Below are 26,331 nucleotides of genomic sequence, written 5' to 3'. Positions count from 1 at the left end.
TTGCTTCCTATAATCTACTAATTGTGTTACACTTTATAATATAATTACTTCATTTCTTCAAGCTAGGCAGTTTGCCTTTCTGGGTTTTGTTTGTGAAATAAAAGTTTGGGATTAGATAATACTGATGGTTCCTTCCAGATCTAAAATTTCATGACTCTGTGATTCATGTGGGCTTGGAAAAAAAATCATTCTACTGGCTGCATTTTTCACTTAGGCATAACCCTCTTGTTGCTGTCATTAGTCAGGGGCATCATCTCTTCTCCAAGATCAAGCACGTGAGAGGTGAGCTCATTTCTCTAGAGATGGAATATTAAGCACGTCTACATCTGGTGTTCACATGTGAACAAAATGCTTAAAAATGGATAGTTTGACTGTATTATGCCAGTGAATAAGCTTGGGGGAAAATGGATAAAGTGTCAAAGAAGAAACAAACATTTCTCAATGTGTGGGTGTAGCATGCCTTAAAAATAAAAGTCCACTCTAATAATTGTACAGTTTTCATGCAATTACTAATTATCCTGGTGACATTTTGACTTTGATCTTAAACCACGTGATGTTACCAGAAAACATATGTTGTGTACAATATAATATATCTACTTTGATTTTAGAAAATGTTACTTATGGCAGTTTTAAATGACATACAGCTTTTCTTTACACAGTTTAATATTTGTAAAACTTTTAAAGAGACCAACAAGGAAAGCTTAAAGTGAAAACAAGTTGCATTTAGTCATAAATATTTGTCATTTTTCCACCTTCCTCCAGGGTAACTGTAGGCTCTCTTTTAGAGATTTCAGAGCATTCCTTTCATTTTTCAGCCATCACAAATTAGAATTATTAAATAGAGGCCATTTGTTTTCAGTCACTACTTGGCTACTCATCACCTTGTATTGCTTGAAATTTGCCTTTTTAGAATGTGACTGATCTCCACCAGTGTATTATTTCTTTTTGTAATTTCTCATGCCTCCTAATACATGTTGGTTTTCACCTGAGGAAAGCTAACATTTTCATGTATCTCTCCAATAAAGAATTACAATAATCATTCACAAATAGGAGAGACTAGTTTGACCTGAGAATAGTTATCAAGTGAGTTTGTCTTGGAAATAATTACCCTCAAAATACTAAATAATTGTTATACTCTAAAAAGATGTAATAAATAACCTCTGTTACAGCTTTAGCCAATTAGACTTTGATGATACATTAAGCATATTTGAGGTATGGACAAGTAATCATCTGTTCTTTCAGTATGTAATTGCTTTTTAAATTGCATCCGTGATTTTGACCCCCAGCATAGAGCAAACATGACTTATTGGGTTACTCATAGAGCAGCAGAAGTACTTGTAGATGTGTGTTATCTTACTCATCGGTTCAGTTGCTCAGTCGTGTCTGACTCTTTGCGACCCCATCTTATTCATCACATCCTGATAAAATTTTAAATTAATTTAAAAATGGCTTCCACTTTAAATGTGTTTTCAGTAAACGAATGTGATAATGTTTTAAGTAATATGTTCTTAAAATGGTAAGAAAAAAACTTAGTATTTTTTTTTTCATTTTGAATGGTTAAGTGGTCTGAGAAAAAAATAATTGCTTTTCCACTTTCACTTAATTCAGTCTTCATAGCAAACCTTTGTGCTTATAATTAAAAAAAAAAAAGAAAACCAAGGTTATAGGTGATCAGATAACTTACTCGTGCCAATGTATACAAATGTTCAGTTTATGTGTGTTTAGGCCACATGGTGAGACTGAGCTTGTGTGGTTACTCAGGTTTGGATGAGCTAATTTAGAATATTTTATAAAGCAAAGGGGTTATCAATCAATAAGCCCATCTATAAGTTTAATACTTCAGAGGAGAAAGAATTTGTCAGAATCTCTTCTAGGTTTGATATATGTTGTTGTTGTTCAGTTGCCAAGTTGTGTCTGCCTTTGCAACCCCATGGACTGCAGCACACCAGGCTTCCCTGTCCCTCACCCTCTCCCAGAATTTGCCCAAGTTCATGTTCAGTTAATCGGTGATCCATCCGACCATCTCATCTCATCACTTAACCGGTGATCTATCCGACCATCTCATCTCATCACTTAGTCGGTGATCCATCCGACCATCTCATCTCATCACTTAGTCGGTGATCCATCCGACCATCTCATCTCATCACTTAGTCGGTGATCCATCCGACCATCTCATCTCATCACTTAGTCGGTGATCCATCCGACCATCTCATCTCATCACTTAGTCGGTGATCCATCCGACCATCTCATCTCATCACTTAGTCGGTGATCCATCCGACCATCTCATCTCATCACTTAACCGGTGATCCATCCGACCATCTCATCTCATCACTTAGTCGGTGATCCATCCGACCATCTCATCTCATCACTTAATCGGTGAGATCCATCTGACCATCTCATCTGTCCGCTCTCTTCTTGTGCCTTCAGTCTTGCCCAGCATCAGGGTCTTTTCCAATGAGTTGGATCTTTGCATCAGGTGGCCAAAGTATTGGAGTTTCAGCTTTAGCATCAGTCCTTCCAAAGAATATTCAGGACTGATGTCCTTTAGGATGGACTGGTTGAACCTCCTTGCAGTCCAAGGGACTCTCAAGGGTCTTCTCCAACACCACAGTTCAATAGCATCAATTCTTCAGGACTCTGCTTTGCTTATGGTCCAGTTCTCACATCCATATATGACTACCATACAGACCTTTGTCAGCAAAGTGATGTCTTTGATTTTTATACAGTGTTTAGGTTTGTCATAGCTTTCCTGCTCAGAAGCAATCATCTTCCAATTTCATGGCTGCAGTCACCATCTGCAGTGATTTTAGAGATCAAGAAGGGCAAATCTGTCATTGCTTCCACATTCTCCCCATCTATTTGCCATGAAGTGATGGGACTGGATGCCATCGTCTTAGTTTTTTAATATTGAGTTTTAAGCTGACTTTTTCACTCTCTTCTTTCACCCTCAACAAGACGCTCTTTAGTTCTTCTTTGCTTTCTGCTGTTAGAGTAGTATTATCTGCACATCTGAGGTTGTTGATATTTCTCCTGGCAATCTTGATTCCAGTTTGTAACTAATCCAGCCCAGCATTCCTCATGATGTGCTCTGGGTGTAAGTTAAATAAGGGTGACAGTAAACAGCCTTGTCATTCTCCTTTCTCCACTTTGAACCAGTCAGTTGTTCCATATAAGGTTCTAATTGTTGCTTCTTGTCCCATATACAGGTTTCTCAGGAGACAGGTAACACAGTCTGATATTCCCAGCTCTTTAAGTGTTTCCACAGTTTGTTATGATCCACGTAGTCAAAGGCTTTATTTAGCACAGTCAATGAAACAGTAGATGTTTTAATGGAACTCCCTTGTTTTCCTTTATGATCCAGCAAATGTTGGCAATTTGATCTCTGGTTACTCTGCCTTTTCTAAACCCAGCTTGAACATCTGGAAGTTCAGTAATACTGAAGCCTAGCTTGAAGGATTTTGAGCATAACCTTACTAGCATGGGGGTGAGCAATTGTCTGGTAGTTTGTACATTCTTTAGTATTGCCCTTCTTGGGAATTTGAATGAAGATTAACCTTTTCCAGTTCTGTAGCTACTGCTGGGTTTTCCAAATTTGTTGACATACTGAGTGTAGCACTTTAATAGCATCATCTTTTAGGATTTTAAATAGCTCTGCTGGGATTAAGAATGTACTTAAAGAACCTATGAATAAAGTTATTTTTCTCTTCCCTTCTCAGCCAGACTACTTCCTCTCACTTATTTTTCCCTCCTCCCAAAGTATTTCTCCACCAGGAAGGCAGTGCTCTAAAAGGGCCTAGATATTGTACCCATGAAGCAGGTAAAGCTCCAGATCTCCTAGACTAATGTAAGGCTCTCACATAGAAGGAAAAATTGTAAGCTCTTTTTGGGATTGCCCAGGAATAATGCAAGTGTAGAAACTGTCTTCAACAAAACTGTGTGTTACTCGGGACATGTGAACCAAAAAAAAAGACCTAGTTGGAAGTGAGAAAGGCAGATCTGTCTTGTTCTTATAAGCTACACATGCTAATTTGGTGCAAGATGAAGAATTTTTAAAATAAATAACAAATCTCTGCTTTGTAAACTTATCTGTTAATGTCTTTTGTATGATCTAAATGATTTTGGTGTTATTTCATCATCTATTTGTTGTCATCAAGGCTGCTCGTGCTGTTGTTATTGTTTTGAAACATAGTTTTGAATAATTACAACTACAAGGAAGACGTTTTGTGTATGCTTATGTCAGGCAGTAAGAAATATAGTGAACAGTGGGAATTGGAATAAACTAGGGCTCTACTGGAGTTGCCATTCCCATTTTATTTCAACTTTGTGTTACACATCTTTAGTGGTTTTACAGTGTAGCATTTTGTGAATAGGTAAATCTCATATTGGTATTTATTGGAGGTTTACTTTGTTCTCAAGTATTTCAATTTCCTCTGTTCATTAACTCACTCATTCATAACAGTGGTGATATGTACACAACTGCTCAACTCCTAGGAGAATTCTCATTTGGTTTCGTCTGTTTAATTTTGGTTGGAGGAGGAGACTTTTATTTGATGTCTCAATCTCGAGATGAATGTGTAATCCCTCACTCTCTGTTCGGGAGGTGTCAAAGTGCTGGAAGCTCACAGACAATAAGAACGTGAGTGTCCACACTTCTGGACATTTGGACACGGTGTCCCCTTCACCGCCAGATACTTGTGCGGAAGAACCTTCTGCTGCCATTCTGAGCATCCTTCTCATTCACCCCCTCCTCGCTGACTCACTGTTCCATTGCCTTCTTTCTCTGTTCACAGCGCGAGTCCTGCCCAGCGTATATCAGATGGTTCTCTTTGAAAAGCACTATAGCTTTTTTGAGTCTTGTTTCTGTCTGATATTGTGAGGGAAAAACTACCTTTGATATTACTGGAGGAAGAGGTGAGAGGGACAGAAGTTATCTGCAATCATTAATCACTATATTTTATAAATGTACATTACACAGATACATATGTGTGCAGTATATATACAGACAGAGAGAGAGCAGCCTTTAGTTTTAACCATATTGCTAGCTATAGTTGCATCTCATTGTTTAGTTAGCATGGCTTTATCTGATAACTGGTGAGTTTGAGTGACTTTTCATTTGTTTATTGACAAATGAAATACAATTTTTAAGGAGATCTGTTCAAATATTTTGCCCATTTTAAAAATTAGATTGCCATCATCTAGAAAATTAGATTGCCCATTGTAGGCTGTATGAGTTGCAGATATCTTCTCCCACTGTGAGGCTTTACTTTTCAGTCTCTTAATGCTATCATTTAATAAACACTATTTTAAATTTGAACAGAGTCTAATATATCAATCTTTTCCTTTTTTGTTAATAATTTTTGTATCTTGTTTGGGAAATTGAAGCTCTAGCAGAGCTTTAGAAGATATTCTTTGTTATCTTCCAGAGTTTATGGTTTGTCTTTTATATTTAAATTTATAATTAATTCACTTAAAAATATTTGATATTTCATTCAATCTGGTGATGAACTAGCAGTGAACTTGCAGCTTTATATAGTAGTCTTCCCATGTATGAAAATAGTTGGTTTCTCCATTTATTAGACTTTTTCTATTTTTTCTCAATAATATTTTATTTTTCTATTTGAATTTGTTAGATTTATTCTATTTAGATTTATTTGTTGTTCCTGAGACTGCTGTGCATAGTAGCTTTTAAAATTTTGTTTGAAATATTGAAATGTATACAATTGGCTCTTACATTGATCTTGTGTCCGCCAATCTTAGCACATTGATTTATTAAATTTTCTTTAGAGTATTTTGTAATTTCTACATATGTAATCATGCCATTTGCCAGTGAAAGCATGTTTCTCTATATCTTCTTCATATAACTTCTATTTTCTTATCTTACTACATTGGACCTAAAATCCACTATGATTAAGAGTGATGACAACTATTAAAGTCATTGTGTCTGTTAGAAGAAAGCTTTCAGCTTTATGTATGATGATTATTGTAAAATAGGTATGTTTCCCTTATACTAAAGATGCTCTCTTACAGTCCTGGTTTCCTAATTTTTTTTTTTTTGGTTAATATTATTGAATTTGAATGAATTCTTTTTTCTACATCTATTAAGATGTAGAAATGGATGTTTTTCTTTATTCAACGGTGAATTATGTTGGAAAGTTTTTGAAAATTAAAGCATCTTTGATTCTTATTGTAAACCCAACTTAGTTTTATGTATTATCTTTCAGGTTATTGCTTGGTTAAGTTTGCTAATATTTCACTTAAGATTATTTTGACTCATTTTCGTGAGTGAACTTTGTATTTAACTTTCCTTTCTATGTAGTGTTCTGGTAAGGTTTTATTTTTAAGGTTATGCTTATAAAGTGAACTATGAAAGGTTTCCCCATTTTCTTCTTTCTGGAAGCATCTGCTGAATTTTTTTTTTTTTTTTAGCTCTATCTAGGGGTGTGGTGGCAGTATAAGTTTAGAGTTAGGAGCATAAGTCTTGGCTCTTCCATTTACTTTATCCCTTTGGAAAAAGTAGATAACTTCTTTATGTCTCAGTTGCTCATCTGTACTTGGGAATAGAAGTTATAACTGTCTTTAAGAGATTTTATGAGGATTAAACATACTAATTTTTTTTATAAAACTCTTAGAATACTTTTTGATACATAAAAGCACATAATATAAAATTGCTTTTAGCTGTACTTCTCAATTATTCATGAGGTAAAACATATAGTATGCCCATATGCCATTTGCATATCTTCCTTTTGAACTGTGTGTACATGGGGGTTTTGGAATATTTTCCTGTGTACCTTGTTATTTTTGGCTTTAATAGCTCTCTGAGAGAGACACTTTTAGACCCTCTAGCCTCTGTCCTCCAAATTTCCACTGCCATAGTGAAGAAACACACAGATATGTTTGTAAGTGTTGTAAATAAGTATACGGTAAACATGCAGAAACTTCAAGACATTTCTGAAAGAGTGCGGGTGTTTTGAGAGAGTCGAATGCAAAGATTTACGTCTTGTGTAGAGAAAGCTGTAACATTCCTAGCATGAAGTGAATGGGAACGACTGAGGAGGCTGAGTGACAGGGCAGGGAGCAGTTCTTATTAAACCTCTGAGAAATGCTCCGATTTCTAGAGTCCACACAGAGCGGTGATTCCGTAACAGTAATTATACCCTACACCTGGATGGTGTGTTAATAGGGCTTGATACAGTTTGTCCCAAAGATAAAATCACCCTCCAAATAGGACTTTAGACTGATATTATTGGAGGTTTGTATTCTCAGCTTAAATTATTAGGCATCCTAATTGCAATAAAATATTAGATAGTGTAAGGAAATATTAATTAGAATTATAATTGTAATTATTGCTACTCATCCAGTTGAGTACAGTAAAGCTCTGGCAAGCTTATGTCAGGAAAATGTAACTGAGAGATTTATTTGAGAAAATTTATGAACAAATATTCACGGTGAAAACTACAGAGGTTTATGAATTAATTTTCTTTGAGACTGTCTTGAATCAGTGTTCATGATTTGAATGAAGAATTGAGCATTCTGTAGTTTCTTAGCTTTGCTGATGTCAAAAGTTGTTATTGTTTGTTTCTTGAAAACATCACCAAAATAATATGTTGAGACAAATGGTTTACCACATAAAAGGAGGTATCGATCTTAATAGTGTTTAGTCATGTCTCAGAATGGAGAGAGCAAAGGCAAGATATTTATGAGCCTTAAGTGGCCTGGATTAACAAGGTTCTTTTCAGTGTTTGGGCTTGGTTAGGATTGGTCAAGTTTGGGGATATAATATTTTATAAGCAATAGAGCCAGAGGGACAAGAATATTAAGGCAAGAATGTCTAAGTAAGTCTGAAGATGGAGAAGCTCTGTATAGTCAGCAAAAATAAGACCTGGAACTGATTGTGGCTCATACTGTGAGCTCCTTAATGCAAAATTCAGGCTTAAATTGAAGAAGCTATGGAAAAACCACAAGACCATTCTGATATGACCTAAATCAAATCACTCATGTTCATTCAGTAGGGATAACAAATAAATTCGAGGCATTATATCTGGTAGACAAAATGCCTAAAGGACTATGGATGGAAGTTCACACCTAAATAAGAGGCAGTTACCAAAACCATCCTCAGTAAAAAGAAAGGCAATAAGGCAAAGTGGTTGTCTGAGGAGCTTTTACAAATAGCTGAGTAAAGAAGAAAAGTGAAAGGCAAGGAAGAAAGGGAAAGATATATCCAACTGAATGAAGACTTGGAATAGCAAGGAGAGATAAGAAGCCCTACTTAAATGAATAATAATCAAAAGAAATAGAGGAAAATAATAGAATGGGAAAGACTAGAGATCTTGCAAGAAAATTAGAGATACCAAGGTAACATTTTATGCACGAATGGACATGATTAAGAACAGAAATGTTAAGGACCTAACAAAAACGGAACAGACTAAAAACAGGTGGCAAGAATACATAGAACTTACAAAAAAAGGTCTTAATGACCCAGATAACCATGATGCAGTGATCACTCATCTAGAGCCAGACATCTTGGAGTCTGAAGTCAAAGGGGCCTTAGGAAGAATTGCTTTGAACAAAGCTAGTGGAGTTGATGAAAGTCCAGCTGACCAATTTAAAATCCTGAAAGACAATGCTGTTAAAGTGCCACAGTCAACATGTCAGCAAATTTGTAAAACCTGACATTAGCCACGGGTCAGTTTTCGTCCCAATCCCAAACAAGGACAATACCAAAGAATGTTCCAACTACCATACAATTTCACTCATTTTACATGCTAGATTTTGGTAATGCTCAAAATCTTTCAAGCTAGGCTTCTATAGTACATGAACCAGGAACTTCCTGATATAGAAGCTGGGTTTTAAAGAGGTGGAGGAATGAGAAATCAAGTTGCCAATATTTGATGGATCATGGAGAAAGCAAAGGAGTTCCAGATATATATATATATATACACACATACATACATACATATATATTTGTGTGTGTGTGTGTGTGTATATATATATATGTATATATATATATATACTTTTGCTTCACTGAGTAGGCTTAAACCTTTTACTGTGTGGATCACAACTGTGAAAATTCTTAAAGAGATGGGAGAAGTAGACCATCTGATTTGTTTCCTGAGAAACCTGCATGTTGGTCAAGAAACAACAGTAGAGCTGGGCATGGAACAATGGACTGGTTTCAAACCGGGAAGGGAGTACGTCAAGGCTGTTTATTGTCACCCTGCTTATTTAACTTATATGCAGAGCACATCATGAGAAGTGTTGGGCTGGATGAATCAGAAGCTGGATTCAAGGTTGCTGGGAGAAATGTCAACAACCCTAGACATGCAGATGATAGAGCTCTGATTGCAGAAAGCATAGAAGAACTAAAGAGCCTCTTGAAGGTGAAAGAAGACGGTGACAAAGCTGGCTTAAAACTCAACTTTCAAAAAACTAAGATGATGGCATCTGGTTCCATCACTTCATAGCAAATAGATGGGGAAAAATTGGAAGCAGTGACAGATTTGATTTTCTTGGGTTCCAAATCACTGCAGATGGTGACTGTAGCCATGAAGTTAAAAGTTACTTGCTCCTAGGAAGAAAAGCTATGACAAACCTAGTGTATTAAAAAGCAGAGACATCACTTTGTCAGCAAAGGTCCATGTAGTCAATGCTATGGTTTTTCCAGTAGTCATGTATGGATGGGAGAATTGGACCATAAAGAAAGCTGAGCACTGAGAAACTGATGCTTTTGAACTGTGGTGTTGGAGAAGACTCTTGAGAGTCCCTTGGACTGCAAAGAGATTGAACCAGTCAATCTAAAGGAAATCAACCCTGAATATTCATTGGAAAGACTAATGCTGAAGCTGAAGCTCCAACACTTTGGCTACCTGATGCAAAGAGCCCGCTCATTGGAGTAGACCCTGATGCTGGGAAAGATTGAAAACAAGTGCAGAAGGGAGCAGCAGAGAAGGAGATGGTTAGATAGCATCACCGACTCGAGGGACATGAATCTGAGCAAACTGTGAGGTACTGAAGGACAGAGGAGCCTGGGGTGTTACGGTCCATGGGGTTGCAGAGAGTTGGACATGACTTAGTGACTGGACAACAAGTGATTTCTTATATATTATCATTTGTATTTAATTAAGATATTTCTCATTTTTCTTATGGATTCTTCTTGACCTATTGGTTATAGAGTGTGTTGCTTAATTTCCAAATATTTGGGCTTTTCCAAATATCTTTCTGTTATTTACTTCTAATCTAATTTCCTTGCATGTTTTCTGTTTGATTTTTAATTTGGTTTGTTTTATCACCTAAAATATAGTTTATCCTAATTAACATGCCTTATGATTTCTGTTGTTATTGCATGGATTATCCTATAAATGTAAACTGGCTCAAGCAGGTTGATAATGTTATTCAGACACACAATCTCTCTAATTCTTTCCATATATTACTTTGAGTACTGATAAAGTATTTTTGAGGTTCCTAACAATAATTGTAGATTTATTTATCCCTCCTTTCAGTTGTATCAGTTTTTGCTTCATGCATTTAAAAATTTTGTCATTAGAGGAATGCCTATTTAGCATACTAATATGCTCTTGATCCCTTTATAATCCTGCAATGTCCCTCCTGACCCTGCTAATATTTCCTATTTTGTTATCTACTTTGTCTGCTTTATTATAGCTTCTGTAGCTTGCTTTTGCTTAATGTTTGAATGGTATATTTTACCCCTTTATTTTCTATTAAATTCTTTACATCTTTATATTTAAAGTGGGATTCTTATATACTGCCTATACCTGAATCATATGTTGTGTGTGTGTGTGTTTAATTCAATCTCTATATTTTAATTAAAACTCAACATTCAAAAAACAAAGATTATGGCATGCGATCCCATCATTTCATGGCAGATAAATGGGGGGAAACAATGGAAACAGCGACAAACTTTTATTTTTTTGGGCTCCAAAATCACTGCAGATGGTGACTACAGCCAGGAAATTAAAAGATGCTTGCTCCTTGGAAAAAAGGCTATGACAAACCTAGATAATGTATTAAAAAGCAGAGACATTGCCTTACTGACAAAGGTCTGTATAGGCAAAGCTATGGTTTTTCCAGTAGTCATGTATGGATGTGAGATTTGGACCAGAAAGAAAGCTTAGCGCCGAAGAATTGATGCTTTTGAACTGTGGTATTGGAGAAGACTCTTGAGAGTCCCTTGGACTGCAAGGAGATCCAACCAGTCCATCCTAAAGGAAATCAGTCCTGAATATTCATTGGAAGGACTGATGCTAAAGTTGAAGTTCCAGTACTTTGGCCACCTGATATGAAGAACGGACTCATTTGAAAAGACCCTGATGTTGGGAAAGACTGAAGGCGGGAGGAGAAGGGGACAGCAGAGGATGAGATGGCTGGATGGCATCACTGACTCAATGGACATGAGTTTGAGTAAGCTCTGGGAGTTGGTGATGGACAGGGAGGCCTGGCGTGCTGCAGTCCGTGGGGCCTCAGAGAGTCGGACACGACTGAACTACTGAACAACAGTAGGCCATTACATTTTAGTGTGATGGCAATTAGAATAAACCTACCACTTTTCTAGTTTTTCCTATATGTTCCATCTGTTCTTTTTTTTCTCATTTAGAGTTTTCTTTAGAATTGAGTTTTATAAATGATTCCATTTTATTTCCCCTATTGGTTTATAAATTCTAGATCTTTTTAAAACTTTTTAGTGGTTACTTAAGGTTAACAATGTAAAATTTTAATTTTTTACAGTCTACCTTTAAATATCATTTATACCATGTCACATGTGGTATTTAAGTATTAGAACAGCATATTTCTATTTTCTTATAATTCTTTATTCTTCTATTTCACATACTCTATCTTATATGTTTCAAAATGCACAATACAGTGACATTTTAGCCTTAGATAATAAAAGTATCTGTTAAAGCAGTTAATAAAAATGTTTATATTTAGCTTTATTTTTGTTATTTCTAGAGCCCCTCATTTGTTTCTATAGTTGCTAATTTCCATTTGGTAGTATTATCTTATTGGAAAAAATTGAGTTAATATTTCTGGTAGCATAGAACTGCTGACTATAAATTATTTCAGCCTTTGTTTGCCCTCAGATATGTTTATTTTACTCTTGCTTTTCATTTGTTTTGAGATGTTCTCACTGATATAACATTCTGAATTAATCATTTTTTTTTAAATTTTGCATTTTAATTATGTTATCCTACTGTCTTCTGGTGTGCATAATTTCAGATGAAAATATTGCAGTTCTTATATGGGATGTACTATTTTTCTCTGGCCAACTTTTAGATTTTTACTTTTCAAAAATTTTTCCTCTGTTTAGCTGCAGTGTGTTAGTTATCTTTAAAAAATTATATTGCCTCATATTTTCTGAGCCTCTTAAATCTGTATTTTGATACCTTTCATTACTTTTGAAGACTTGCCAATAATTACCTCTTCAATCAATACTTACTTCATCTGCCTCATTTTCTTATCTTCATCTTTTGGAATTCTTCCACGGCTCCTGGATGCTCTACTCTGAATTATTTTAAGTCTCTTTGCTTCCCTTTGGGTTGTAGTTTGAGTACTTTCATTGACCTGCCATCAAGTTCATTAATTCTTTCCTCAGCTATTATTCAGTCTCCAGTGACTCAATCCAAGGTGTTCTTGTATGTACCATGCTTTTTATTTCAATCGTTACCTTATTAACCTGATGGATCATATACGGGTCTGGTTCATTTGATCTCTTTGTCTTCTACCTGTGTTTTTGCTTTTCCTTGCTGCTTCATTTTTCTCAAAATTTGTGCTTGGTAAGCTGACAGGTGTGTAAGAGAGTAACAACGATTCATGCTGGAAGTAGGGCTCACTTTTTTCTTTGTTCAGTTTTTGGAAAGGAAGATTGAGCTGCGTTTGGAGCTTTTATTGCTGTGGTTACCTTCAATATGTGTAGTTATCCTCGGTTTCTTTATTTGTGCTGCCACTACAATCTCTCCCAAGGTCCTGGGGAGATCATTGAAAAGTCTGTAAATGAGTGTGAACTGTCTTTGAGTCTGAAGCTTCTAATGGTTTTATAATCTCACCATAGCCCTCACTCACATCCTTTTAGAAATTTTAAAGTGATTTTTTTTCTTATCAGTATAGCACCCAGTTCCTCTTCTCATCCTCTGCCTCATTTATATCCCTCTCTCCTTGGACATAGCTAGTTTTCCTTAGATTTTAGGTGCATTTTTTTTGTCTTGCAAATTCAGCTTTCTAATTTATCTGAAAAATTATACTTTTATAGATTATTGGGCTTTTTTCTGATTGTTAGAACATGGGGGAGACATTCAGGCTTTATACTTGCTAAGCAGAATGCAAATTTTGAAAGTAGAAAAATAGGGTATATGAGCAGGAAAGAGAATATTTTTTGACAAGTATATAAAGATATTTCTGAAGCAACAATTATTATGTTCAGATTTTCAACTGTTACTATACTGAAATATTGTCTCTTGAGCAATACAAATATTATGAGTCTGCTTTTAAGGCCAAAGCATCATTTATTTTTAAAGTGATGGTTTTAGGAAAAATGAGAGAATTCATTTTATAAGTAGATTTGTTGAAAATACAAATTACAGAATTGATGTTAAACCATAAAACAAAACAAAATAATTTAATAATGTATGTCGTAGAGTCATTAGTTAGCTTTGGGAGTTCCATGAAGTGTTACTAACCAGATCCTTTAAAAGTTTATTAACTGCTTGTATTTGAATACTTCTGTTGTAAATAAAAGAAAATCTGACTTAAACCACCTTAAACTGAAAAGTAAATGAGCTTTGTTGTAAGACCCCAAATTCAAAGGCAGTAAGAATTCCAAGCACCAGTTGAACAAGAGGTTCATAATTATTAACAGTGCCCCAGTGACATTTGTCTGCAACTGTTCCCCTTGGCCTTCCTTTGAGTGTCAGTTTTAGCCTTTGTCCAGCCTAGCTATTCAGACCTTACACTTACAAATGATTCTGTGAAAGGAAGGATGAGGGCCCAGCATTCAAGGCAAAAACTCAAGAGTCATTCTGTTCAAATAAGGTTTGGTCACATGCCTACCCCTGAACCAATCACTGCCCCCAAGGGAATGTAATATGCTTCCTGAATTGGGCTAAATCACAGAATTCTTTCCTGGAAATGTCAGTGCATTCAAAATCTTTAATAAAATTAAATACAAATGAATATCAGGAATACCTGGGAGGCAGAAAACTGGTTGTTAGTAAAGCACTTCTTAGTATCCATTCTATAGTTTTTGTTTGTTTGTTTGTTTTTGTCTTTTTAGTTCTCAGTAGGTATAAAAAACTAAACTAGACACTGGAGATTTAGAATGCATGGAGAAAATTCACTATCTACATTCAAAAATGGAGCAAAATATGACAACATGTGGCAAAATATCAGTAAGCATATCGTTGGGAGATATTACAAGAGAGAACTTTTGGAAATTCTTCTATCAAAATATATTCCTGAAAGTTATAGGTTTTTAGAGCTTAGAGTTGCCTGAGAGATCATTGAGTTCACCTTTCTCATTTTACAGATGAGGCAACAGAGACAGAAATGCTAAATGATTTGACAAAGGTCATATAGGCAGCAAGCAGTGAAGCCTGAGAGAGGACACAATTCCTTTGGCTTTGAGTCTGTAGTTCTTTCCATTACCTTGTGTTTATTCTGAGAAAGGAAAAAAAAAAATTGTGATCACATTATGTGCACATTAAGTCATTTGTCACTATATAGTAGACTTTTTCAAGTGATAAATTGATTGCAAAAGTTCTATCCTTCTTTCCAAAGGCTGAGTGGTATATATGCCTGCTTATGAATGTAACTTTCAGATTGAAAGGCATATTAGCTTTCTCCCTCTGTTTCAAAGACATTTTTTAAATGTTTTACCTTTGACACTGCTACCTACTAACATTTATGAATATTAAGTAATGTTAGAGGTTAATGCACTGCTAATGATAGGTTGTTGTAACTCAGTTGACCCTTTGAGCATGAAATGTCCAATAAAATTATCTTTTTGCAGCAAAACTAAATAGTCTTAGTCATATTGTGCCCAATTAAGGACAATGGGATGTTTTGTATATCCATATGGCCTAGCTATCTTTCAGGGTAATCTGAAAAGAGCATTTATGACTTTTATAAATCACTTTTTAAAATTATTGATGAATTTACCTCATTTTCTGTACTGTGCCATTCATAGTTATGATTCTTTGTAGGAGTGCTTGTTTTTTAAATATAGTAAATTAACCTTTAATGATATTTAAGTGAAAAAAATTAAAATCATATCTGAAAGAAATTAACTTATTTTGTTAAAAGTAGTAGTATTATTTAGTGTGATTAAATTTACTAAGGAGGAGTACACTTGGCCCTGGTTTCACTAGCATTTTATTAACATGCATGCTAAGTTGCCTCAGTCACGTTCAGCTGTTTGCAACACTATGGACTGTAACCTGCCAGGCTCCTCCGTCCATGGGATTCTCCAGGCAAGAATACTGGAGTGGGTGGCCGTTTCCTTCTCCAGGGGATCTTCCCGACCCAGGGATCGAACCTTTGTCTCTTACGTCTCCTGCATTGGCAGGCAGGTTCCTACCAGTAGTGCCATCTTCTTCAACCCCGTATCTCTCTGTGTTAAACATAAAGAGTATTTAAAAAAGAAAATAATGAATTGAGAGAGGAGTACTGCCTATATATACTACCACATGGAAACGAGCAGGAAGCTGCGGTATCGCACAAGCAGCTCAGCTCAGTGCTCCGTGGTGACCTAGAGGGGTGGGGTAGTGGCGGGGAGGGAGATTTAAAAGGGAGGAGACATGTATGCATGTGGCTGATTCATGTTGTTCTGCAGGAGAAACTAACACGACATTGTAAAGCAATTATATTCCAGTCAGAAGTCCATAAACCAAGTGTTCTTGAAAACAAATTGAAATGTTTAATGCAATATAACAAAAAATGAACACTCATAATTGTACTAGGTATTTTGGTGGACAGAAGTATAACCAAAAAACAATTTCAAACACAGAAGAAAAAATTACTTTCATGGAGGAGATTTAGGAAAGACTCCATAAAGAAGAAAGTAGTTGAGTGAGGTTTTTAAAAGGCTTAGTAGAAATTGGAAAAAAAAAAACATTAAAGCATGAAAGCAGCGAGCATGACAGAAGCTACAGGGAATGGCGGGGTGTCCTGTCCACGGGAAAGATGGATCAATGAAGCCAAGTCGATGGAATCGCAGATGAAAAGGCAGGTAGAACATAGTGGAACCAGATCTAATAGCGTTGTGAATAGTATTGGATGAACTATAGACTTGATTCCTTAGTCAGTGATAGTCATTAAAAACACAACCTTGAGAGTCACAAGGTCAAAGTATCTGAGTATAAAAAAAGATATTATTTTTCAGCTGTATTAAATAGTCTCAAATGTGTGTGTGTGTGTGGAGATGGGATGGGAGAACATGGAAAATAACTAAATATTATTATTGCGTATTCCTAACCAGAGATATTAAATTCAGTTCTGGCAGTGGGATGGAAAGAAGAGGTTAATATAATTAGCATATAAAAATAGACAGGACATAGTGACTAACTGAAGTTATGTTTGGATTTGTCAGGGATTAAGAATAAATTTGAGAAAAAAATAAAAGTGTCAGATAATTTATGAAAAGTTGGAAGAATGAAGACTGAAAGCAGTTATTGAATTTGATAACTGCAGACCCCTCTTTCTATAAAGATCTGTTTATAAAACAGTCATGGGGTGAGATAATATTGCAAAATTTGAGAATTAGTGAAGGGTTAGAAAATGGATTTGTAGTTGTAATTTACTCTTGCTTTTTCCCAAAGAATTTTTTCTTTCCTTCTACATAAAAATATTTTTATAATATTAGACTTTGATCGTATTGAAAATGCTACTTGTTCATACAAATGTCTTTTATTAATAATGTATAGATATTTGATAAGACAGCTAATAAATTCCTCAGATTGGATATTCAGATATAGTCTGAATATGCCTTTTTCATTTTTAGTCACATGGTTCTTCTGGTATACCCTTTCAAAGAATGTAAATGGATTGAGAATGTGCAAGACAGGGCATGTTTTAAAAGATAGCTTCAAAAAGATTATTTCCTTTCCCTCATTCTTTAATACATCCTCTGGAGAATGTTAATTTGTTGTGAATGATTGCCCTGTGTTGGAGTTAATGACCTTCTAAGATGGTTGACTGAGGGCAATGCAGTGTTTACCAACATCTGCTGAAGATGAGGGAGCAATTAAAACTATATTAATTCAACAGAATATATCAGTTTTCACTGCTCTACTGAATTAACAGCTGAGGTGCCATCAAAGTAACAATTATAGTTATGTGCAATTGATGTAAAATGTCTATAACAGGATTCTTAATTTTTTTATCTTAAAAATCAATCTTTTACTTAAAACATTTTTTAGTTCTGTTGAGGAATCATTGAAAAAATATATATATTTAAAGTATCCAATGTAATGATTTGATATACATATACACTGTGGAATGTTTACCACTTTTCAATATACTATGTTGTTATTATATACAGTTTTGATTTAATTCTTTCACTTAACAATGCAGGTAGATATAGTGATTTAACTTTTCTAAAGAAAATACTAAGGTGGTAGTAGTGGTAAAGAACCTGCCTGCCGATGCAGGAGACATAAAAGACTTGGATTCGATCCCTGGGTCAGGAAGAGCCCCCGGAGGAGGGCATGGCAACCCACTCCAGTATTCTTGCTGGAGAATCCCCATGGCGGGCTACAGTCCATAGGGCTGACGGAGTTGGACACGGCTGAAGCGACCTAGCACGCACACACATATGTATATTATATATATAAAATAAAACTCCCCTCCCTCCCACCCACTTTGTTGTCCACCTACTTTGCTACGAGAGGCATTTTTATTCACCAATATAATTATCTAAGACGGAAACCTTGGCCTCACCTCTGTTCCTCCACTCCCTCATTCATGCCTGCCATTTTGAGTTTATCATGGAGCCTTTAACTTTTACCTCCGAAGTATCTGTGACAGGGCCTAAGGATTATTAATATATGAATAAACACACTATTTTCACCTCTGACTTCTAGGATAAATATATATTATTTCCTTTGTGAACACTTGGCAACTCCTTTTCTGTAAAGAATTTGGTAAAAGGGCTGGTTCTTATAAGAAATACATTAAGTGGGGCTTCCCATTTGTGGCGAACTTGACTTGTTGTTGGGATAAGTTCAGTTCAGTTCAGTGCAGCTACTCAGTCGTGTCCAACTCTTTGTGACCCCATGGACTGCAGCAGGCCAGGCCTCCCTGTCCATCACTAACTGACGGAGTTTACCCAAACTCATGTCCATTGAGTTGGTGATGCCATCCAACCATTTCATCCTCTCTCGTCCCCTTCTCCTCCCGCCTTCAGTCTTTCCCAGCATCAGGATCTTTTCCAGTGACTCAGTTCTGCACATCAGGTGGCCAAAGTATTGGAGTTTCAGCTTCAGCCTCAGTCCTTCCAATGAATATTCAGGACTGATTTCCTTTAGGATGGACTGGTTGGATCTCCTTGCAGTCCAAGGGACTCTCAAGAGTCTTCTCCAACACCATAGTTCGAAAGCATCAGTTCTTTGGTGCTCAGTTTTCTTTATGGTCCAACTCTTAATTTTCTGACCACCTATGAGCAGTAAAAGGCAGGTGACTTCTTCTGGCTGGGAGAAAGGGAGTCAACATCCTGGCATTGTGCAGTGCTTAGGGAGTTGGCAGAAAGAAGTGAATGGAACTGCTCTACTGCTGGGAGAAAGTGGCATGCTGACAGGGAAAGCTGATTGCAGTGAGCAGAAAAAAGAGTGCACTCGTTCCCCCAGATAAACCGAAGCAATAGGATGTGTGTATTTGGGGATAAGGGTTTATTTTAAGAGACTGGCTGATGTGATTGTGGGTCTGGCAGGGCAAACACCCGCTGGGGAGACTTGATATTGCAGTTCTAGTCCTAAGGCAGCTGGAGGTAGAATTCCTTCTGAAAGGAGGTATCTCAGTCTTTTTCCTTCATGCTGTCAACTGACTGGATGAGGCCTAATCACATTATGAAGGGTAATCTGTTTTATTCAGTCTACTGATATATAGGGCTTCCCAGGTAGCTCAGTTAGTAAAGAATCCGCCTGCAAGGCAGGAGACCCTGGTTCGATTCCTGGGTTGGGAAGATCTGCTGGAGAAGGGATAGGCTACTCACTTTGGTATTCTTGGGTTTCCCCAGGTGGCTCAGCTGGTAAAGAATCCGCCTGCAATGCAGGAGACCTGGGTTTGATCCCTGGGTTGGGAAGATCCCCTGGAGAAGGGAACAGCTATCCACTCCAATATTCTAGCCTGGAGAATTCCATGGGGTCACAAAGAGTCGGACACTACTGAGCGATTTTGGACTTCCCTAGTACCTCAGATGGTAAAGCAAGTGCCTGCAGTGAAGGAGACCCAGATTTGATCCCTGGGTTGGGAAGATGCCCTGGAGAAAGAAATGGCTACCCACTCCAGTATTCTTGCCTGGAGAGTTTCATGGATAGAGGAGCCTGGCAGGCTACAGTCCATGGCATTGCAAAGAGTCAGACACGGCTGAGTGACTAATGCACTGATTTCAAAGTTAATCTTCTAAAGATATATAAAAAATATATTCACAGCAACATCTAAATTGCTGCTTACCCAAACAACTGGGTACCATAACTTAGGCATTGGATACATAAAATGAATTATCACAGAGGATTTTCAAGGATATCTCTGTGAGAAGTAGTTGTGCCAAGTCCTTGAACCAGTCCTCAAATCACAAAAAGCAGTAAAGAGCACCTTGGTTTTCAAAACTTTGATTACAGGCAGAGGGGCATCAACTTCATTTAACCACATATTTAATATATCCAACTCTTTTCACCCCATTGCTCTCATGCTTCTGTGTGGAGTTGCTTCTTACCTGAAGGATTGTAATGTGGTTACCCATTTAGTCTCCCTATTGTAACTCTGGTCCTCCACCCCAATCTTTTTTTCTGCATTCCATCTATGAAGTTTATGTGACTTCTAAAAAGAAAAAAAATGAGATTCAAGTGTTTCCCCCTTCGTCTGAAGAGCTTAGTACTTAGCACTGACTGTAAACTTCTTGACTACATTTCCGTCTTCAGCTTACATCATTTTCTCCTCCAGCCTGTGCATGAAGTGTTCTAGGTCTGTTCCATTCTGGCCTTCTTCACTTTCACACTTTCACAGTAATTCACTTTTTAAAAAACTATGCCCAGTGAACTCTGTCTCTCCTCCCAGCCACACACATTCTTCTGCTGCATTTATGATAAGAAACCACTTCCATTTCTTCAGTTCTCAATTTGAATGTCATTTTATCAGAGGAATCTCTCCGAACTCCAAGAACAAGGCCAATTTCTCTTTAAATGCTCCCATAAAGCCCTATAATAATTCGTTTAAAAATCTCTATCCCTTTCTAGTCATATTAGCACATACTAGGGATGGGATAACTAGTGAATTCGTGGCTGGATCCTCTTCAGAACACACTTCTACACAGCATCTTTCATAACGTTCTGTTTTTCTGAAAGTGGCATCTATGACAAGCTCTCCTTCTCATCTCCCCCTTTAATAACAGTGGAAAAAATACATCTAATGGATCATGCAGGTCCACTGATGACTGTGCTAGGAATTTGGATAAGCAGGATGTTAAAGGCTCCGGCTTCCCAGAATGAGATGCTATGGATTCATGTTCTAGCTTTTCTTCTCTCTCCTCTACAAGGCGCAGCTTTAATTAGAAGAGCTGGAGGTTACTGCAGGTAGGAAGGGCCCAAGCTTTGGGAATATTAAGCACAAGCTCTTAGGTGAACCTCTTCTCACATCTGAGAGCAAATGCTTCCTTTTCCTGTTACTTTCCCTGATGTTTGTTTCTTCTCCAGTGTGTTTTAAAATTTAAATTAGTTTTTTTTTTTTTTATTAAATTTTGCTAGTTAGGCTTACTTTCTTAGAGTGGTTAGAAAAACCATCAAAGAGAAAGAAATGTCATATTTATGCATTTGTTTCATAATGAGAATGCTAATTTCTTAAATGTTCAAGTTATGTCTAGCCCCCTGAGATGTTAGATGACCTAGTCTCATTGTTATGACTATTCATTGTTTGATCCTATAAACCTTGTAAACACAGAGATGCAGAACCCTAAGACTTTAATCCAGAAGTCAGTTCATCAGGAAATTTTGCCCAGGGTTGTTCTGTTAAACCCCCCAAAAGTAATTTACGCATCATGGGTAAATATCTAGAACCTATTGAAACTCACAGAAGCAGAGCCTCTTCACTTAACCTGTGAAAGCGTCAGATTAAATGAAGGTTAATTACATTTCCTACTGTTTTGTTTTTACAAAGTGAAAAATGCAAAACAAAAAAGCCTAGAAGCTTCAAATTAGAATTAACATTTCACTTTCTTTTGGAGGCTAAGAGGTTGTTTATGTTGGCTTTGGATTCCTGGAAAACCTAGTGCTTCCTTAAGATCATACACCTGATGACCTATATTGAACATACTAAGCTCATGTAGAAGATAAACCTGTACTATTTTGGATAGCTTCCTGTTTGAATATCATCTTTCTTTCTTATTTTCCTTTAACTATATTAGATGGCTTTCCTCTCTGCTATATATAACAGTCAATAAATAGGTTTTATTTTTAATTTGTGTTTTTGCATCATAAATACTAGATATGTTTATATCCTTTAACTAAATTGCCTGTTGATAAGTGCTAATCTTCTTGTCTTTTTAACTTGGCCTATGTCAACCACTCAAATTATTATGTTCTGAGCAAATGAGTGAATGAATGGCTATGTATTTGCTTTGTCTTTGAAACGTCCCTTCTTTTTTTGTGTTATTGAATGCACCTTCAGAGGATGTTAGGTAACCAGTATTAAACAATTCTTTTTCCGCTCCTAGACTCACCCTATGCTCTGAGACAATAAGTCCTCTCAGGTGCTTTTAAATACCACAAAAAGGAACTGCTTTGTGGGGAATCAAACAGGGGCTGTATTAGTCACTCAGGCTGCCATAGCAAAGGCTACATAGACTAGACGGCTTAAACAGCAGAAACATATTCTGACCGTTGCGGAGGCTGGGAAGTCCAAAATCAAAGCGCTGGCCGATTGGATTGTTGGTGAGAGCCCTCTTCCTTACTTGCAGATGGCCGTCTTATTCCTGTGTTCTCATATGGCAAGGGGGTGTGGGGGGACCCTGGTGTCTCTTCTTATAAGGACGCTCATCCATCAAATCAGAGCCACACTCCATGACCTCATTTAACCCTAATCACTAACTCCAAATACAAGTCACATGGGAGTCAGGGTTCAATGTATGGATTTTTGGAGCACACAGTTCTGTTCATTGCAGGGGCATTGGGTAATTTTTAATGTAAAGGTCTACTTTTAATGCTGAAAATTATGATTAAACCAGAAGAATCTGAGAAAGAACTCAGCAGAGCTACAAACGTGCAATGGGTCACTTTCCTTCCATAAGTTTCCTGCTCTCTAGGTGGAAAGAGAATGAGAAAGCCATGCGTCTTACTTCCTGCACAACCAATTAGACTCTGAATTGCACATCGTAGGGCAGAAAGTGGAGTCAATGAGGTAGAAAAGATCATAGAGCAGACCAAGATGAGGAGGCTTTGTTTCTTCTGATTCTGTGTTTTCCCCTTACTCTTCCCTTTATAAACCTTTAGTTTACAAAGCTGTGCACAGTGGTAATAAAATATTACAAGGAAGATTGAGTGAAAGCAAGTTTAAGTATCAAAGAGCAGTCATGAAGCACTGAATGAAGTAGCAATTAAGGTAAGGACAAGGGGAAGATCAGGCATAACTTGATCAGGCATAGCTTCCTACCAGGAAGCAGGTGTAGCTCCTTTAATCACATGTCTTTCATTTGACATTAGTCTTTCCAGAGCACTTCCTGAGCATCAGCAGTTTGCTTTCAGTGAGGGGAAAAGCTTACAGGCTACGTTGAGCTTTTCAGGGATAAAGGAAAGTGTTGTGTTTCTTTTATTTTCCTATGCAATGAACATTGTGTATATGAACTTCATTTTGCTTTTCCATTTCTATTCTGATTTTGATATCATGTAATTTTTTTCTTTTAATTCTATACCTCTATTGTTTAAACTAAACTTGTGGCTTTTTAGTTGGACCTAAAAATGAGTGAGGAGAAAATATTTTTTTGTAATTTGCAAAAGAAGAAACTGAGGTTCACAGTTTATGCAACACATGAGATCACAGACCTCCCACATGATGAAGCTGATTCAAACCCAAGAGTGTCTGATTCCAAAGACTGCTGTCTTTTCATGTAAAACACTTCAATGTGTACCAAGAAAAGCATTTATATTTCTTCGCTTGACAAGCACAGGCCCTGTCTCTAGAGACCATTAAACATAATTATAGTCTTCAGAGTGGGGCAGGAAGCAGTGTTCTGTTTTGATGTATGAGAAGAATAACATTTTAACTATGATTTTTGACTTTATTCTTCATTAGTTTACATCATGTTGAGCTTTTCGGGAAGCGTTTTAGTGCAATAGGTGTCACCGCACATTTGATGAGATTAACTGGCGGCTGATTATTTTGCCACAAACTTTCCTCCCTGTTGCCTCAGGTGCTTTTTAGTTTACTGCGATGATCAGCAACCAGAGAGATCTGCACTCTTGACACCTTAGCAGGTAAATTAACTTCACGGTCTGTCAGATTCCACTAGAGTCATCATAATTCTGACCGTGTGTGACACACAAAACCTGTGAAGTGTTTTAAGTGGCTTGAATATTGATGATACATAAATATGTATGTCTAAAGAGGAATGTAACATAGTTACGCCACCCTTTGCACATTACTATAGTGAGAAAACGCATTTCATCAATGAAAAATTCCCAGGGATGATCAGTAACTTATACTGGAAACAAAGGTGTAACGCATTATGATAAGTTGTTATTTTTAACACTCATAAGAAAATTAAATAACTCATGAATATGTCATGTGGAAAGAACACGGTGTTAGAGAGACGGGTTCAGACACTAGTTTATTCCCATCATGGTTTCATAGCCATACGCCGGCCTTAGCTTGCTGTACTGTGCTAAGCTGCTTCAGTTGTATTCGACTCTTTGTGACGCTACGAACCATAGCCCGCTATACGTCTCTGCCGGTGGGATTCTCCGGGCAAGAATACTGGAGTGGACTGCCCGGGCCCTCCTCCAGGGGATCCCCCCTGCCCAGGGGTCAAACCTGAGTCTCTTATGTCTAATCTGCATTGACAGATGGCTTCTTAACCACTGATACCATCTGGGAAGCTCCAAGCCTTAGTTTGAAGTGAAAGTGAAGTCGCTCAGTTGTGTCCGACTCTTTGCGACCCCATGGACTGTAGCCTACCAGGATCCTCCGTCTATGGGATTTTCCAGGCAAGAGCACTGGAGTGGGCTGTCATTTCCTTCTCCAAAGCCTTAGTTTACTCATTTCTAAAAACTTCAGGTTAACAATTATAATGCCTTTCAAGCTTTATTTTTGGCAAATATTATATTTGATCATGGGCTTCCCTGGTGGCTTAGATGGTAAAGAATCTGCCTGCAATGCTGGAGACCTGGGTTCGGTACCTGGGTTGGGAAGATCTCCTGGAGGGGGGAAGGCAACCCACTCCACTATTTTTGCCTGGAGAATCTCCAGGGACAGAGGATCCTGGCAGGCTACAGTCCATGGGGTTGCAAAGAGTCTGACGTGACTGAACAACTAAGCCCAGCCCGTATTTCACCAACTATTTGGAATAAAATAGTTCACAGAAGAGAGGTGATCTAGGTATGAACAACTTAACAGTTTTAAGCTTCAGTTGAATAAATAAATACTACAGTGATTAAAAGGTATTCTGAGGACAAGAGAAAACTAACCCAGACTGGAGTAAGATGGTTCTAAAAAAGTAAGAGAAAACTTTTTGAAAAATGAAACTTAAAACATGTCTGTACATTATCCATGTGGGGAGAAAGACCACTTCAGAGACATGGAGCTTTTGGGAGGTATATAGCAATAACATTATGCCCAAGAGTATAAGGCACATTAGGATTTTGGACTATTTTCAAAGATCAGAGATAAGTCAGATAGGATTTGCTTCATTCACTTAGTTATTCATTCAACAACTATTCAATACCAACATGTTAGGCACTATTTTGGGTTCTAAGAACACAGTGGTAAACAAACAGTAAAAATTATTAACCTTATACTTACATCACAGTGGGAGAAGACAACCTAAATATAAAAAATAAATGGATTATATATGAAGCAAGAAAATCAATACTGGGGAAAAGCAAATTTAAAATATAAGGCAGCGTTAAGGGACTCCAATTTTAGAAAAAAAATAATCCAGAATGGCAGCCTTGTACTAAGCAGACAGGAAGGAAGCTGAAGCACTCAGAGAGGGCGCAGACCATAGCGGACTCTTCGGGTATTGTGAAGACTTTGGCTTTTACTATAAATGAAGTACAAATTCTTGAACAGAGAAATACTACTTCCATTTCATATTTTAAAAAATAATCTTTGGCAGAGACATAATAGTATCTGTTTTATATTTTAAAGGAATAACTTAGCTACTGACTTGAGAAAAATAGTGGGATAGCAAGGGTAGAAGTTGAAAATGAATGAGGAGGCAGTTGCAATGTCAGACTAAGCCACAATAACCAAGGTAGATTTAACCGATGTCAGAGGCAATTGGTAGACACACTCTTGAATATATTTTGATGGTTGAACGTTTAATGTTCTCTGATATTTTGAATGTGAAGGTGAGAAAATAGAATATCTAAGGAAGATCTTTCACCTGGAGATAGTAAGCAGGTAGTTAAATATGGATGTCTAGAATTCAGGGAGAATAGCTATACATTTTGTAAAGCCACTAGACTGGATGACATCACCAAGGAGATGTTTATAGACATAAAATGGAAGTTGCAAAATTGACTCATAGCATACTTTTAAAGTTAAGAGGTCTGGAAAAAGATGAAGAACCAGGACAACAATTTAAGGAGAAAATGTCAATTAGTTAGGAGGAAAACAGAAAAAAAAAAAAAAAAAATGTTTTCCTGGAAGGCAAATAACGAAAGTGGTTCCAGGAGGAGGACATGTAAAATTCTGCTGAAAGTTTGGGTTAAGTTGAAGACTGAGAGTTAACCATTAGATCTAATAGTGTGGGGCTATTGGTGATGCTAACAAAAGCAGTTTCTGTAGAGTTGAGGCTATGGCTTTTGGTACTAGAGAAGTTCTGTCATCATTACCAATATGCAGATGACAATAATAATAACTGGATAAATTATTTTAAGATGTTTTAAAAGAAAACATCTGTTT

At 37.0% G+C, this 26,331-nt stretch overlaps 1 protein-coding gene across 1 annotated transcript in view; it reads left to right on the top strand.

The window, feature by feature from the left end:
- The window catches only part of CNBD1 (cyclic nucleotide binding domain containing 1), a 368,799-nt gene that overhangs the window by 128,464 nt on the left and 214,004 nt on the right, over positions 1 to 26,331 (top strand). The gene's annotated exons all lie outside the window — the stretch shown is intronic.

This window comes from Cervus elaphus, chromosome 21 (genome assembly GCF_910594005.1).
Source record: "Cervus elaphus chromosome 21, mCerEla1.1, whole genome shotgun sequence".
NCBI classification, from domain to species: Eukaryota; Metazoa; Chordata; class Mammalia; order Artiodactyla; family Cervidae; genus Cervus; species Cervus elaphus.
This window is presented reverse-complemented; position numbering and strand designations above follow the sequence as displayed.